This window comes from Aplysia californica, unplaced genomic scaffold (genome assembly GCF_000002075.1).
Source record: "Aplysia californica isolate F4 #8 unplaced genomic scaffold, AplCal3.0 scaffold00233, whole genome shotgun sequence".
NCBI classification, from domain to species: Eukaryota; Metazoa; Mollusca; class Gastropoda; order Aplysiida; family Aplysiidae; genus Aplysia; species Aplysia californica.
This window is the reverse complement of record NW_004797503.1, coordinates 592953-594596: the sequence shown is the minus strand read 5'-3', so window position 1 is coordinate 594596 and position 1644 is coordinate 592953. Positions and strand designations below refer to the sequence as shown.

At 43.6% G+C, this 1644-nt stretch overlaps 1 protein-coding gene across 1 annotated transcript in view; it reads left to right on the top strand.

Moving 5' to 3' along the window:
* The window catches only part of LOC100533315 (glutamate receptor subunit protein GluR6), a gene marked incomplete in the record, with an annotated part of 155594 nt that overhangs the window by 39969 nt on the left and 113981 nt on the right, over positions 1-1644 (top strand).

Here is a 1644-nt window from a genome sequence, read left to right as displayed (position 1 = left end):
ACACACACACACACTCACGCACACACAGACACACACAGACACACACAGACACACACACACACGCACACACTCGCACACACACACACACGGACACACACTCACAGACACACAGACACACAGACACACACACACACACACACACACTCTCACACACACAGACACACACACACACACACAGACAGGTACAGGCTCTCACTCACCGAAAGTCGAGTCTACGTCACTGAACACAGGACAGCTTCTGGGTGTCATGTTTGTTATATGATATCCTGTGCAGATAGGAAGACATTCAGTTTTCGTTCATTCACCTACTTGCTATATCAGCACCATGGGATTTGACGATAAAGAAGGGTGGAAGGGGGGCTGGCGGGTGGGAGGGAGATTGAGTCTAATCTTTACGTGGAATAGAAAAGGTGTGGGGGTAAGGGTTGGGGGTAGGGGTGGGGGACACTGGTAGTGGGCACTGAAAAGGGGTTGGGGTTGAGGGTAGGGCTTGGGGCAAGCTAATTAGTTTGGAAATAGGCAAGATAAATGAGGTTAAACCTGTTGTTTATTATGAGTGTCTCTACATTGTGTTGTTGTTAGTGTTCTTATTGCCTTAGTTTATACAAGATTCTTGTGTATGCCCATAAGACTTAGAGAGTTGATATTTTTTGTGCTAATGTTGTTGCTGTCACTCGTATTATTCAAAATGTTGCTATAATAATATTATTGGTATACCTAAGTAGGTGGTTGGCGGGTGCTGTGGTGTAGTTTGTTTCTTCTTTCCTATCAAACATCTATCGTCCTTATCTCCATTTCTTCTTATAAATGTTTGTTACTCTCTTGTAACACATTTTATCTTCTAGCGCTCATATGACCTTATGCAGTTGCGAGCGCCGTAAAACCTCTACTAAAACTAAAACTAGCTAACGGTATACCAAAGAATGTAAAACTGAAGTTGTTTACAGAGAGATGTCTCTATCACGTTTGTCTGTGGCAGGCTGGGGGTCCGGTTTCCCAACTCATCTCTCCAGGAGGGCGGAGAGAAGGCCACGAAAGATAATAATGATATGATATGATATGACATTTACACAACACAAACCCCCGTCCAAAGGCAACTCTATGAGATTCACAATCTGTATTATTACACCTGCTGACTTGATAGCGTTCAGAAACGGTCTCAAATTCTTGGGAAGCACAGAGTTTAAACTCCCATTTTACAGGCTCTGAAAATCTAATAGACTAGCAAGATAATTCGCTTGTGTGTTGCGGGTACCCATTGACTCCAGGATGACGTGAGGGAAATTCGTTTACGTGTCTTTCTCAAGAACGCACTGTTCAGCGAACTGATCCTCGGAAAACGGAAACTGCAACTTCACAAATAGACATTCGGTAGCAACGAGACTGTCGACATTAGTTATACATTTTTGTTAGTACGATTTAATAATTGTTTTGTTTTAGTAGAGGTTTTACGGCGCTCACAACTGCATAAAGTCATATGAGCGCCAAGGGGTGGATGTCAACAGAGAAGTCTTTACAGGGAATCTAACTGTTTGTGTCTCTCTCTCCCCCCCCCCTAACCCTCCCCACTGTTAAGAATGGACAGATATACCTTTTGTTCTCTAACTGTATGTGTGTGTCTCTCTCTCTCTCCCCCCCCCTTTA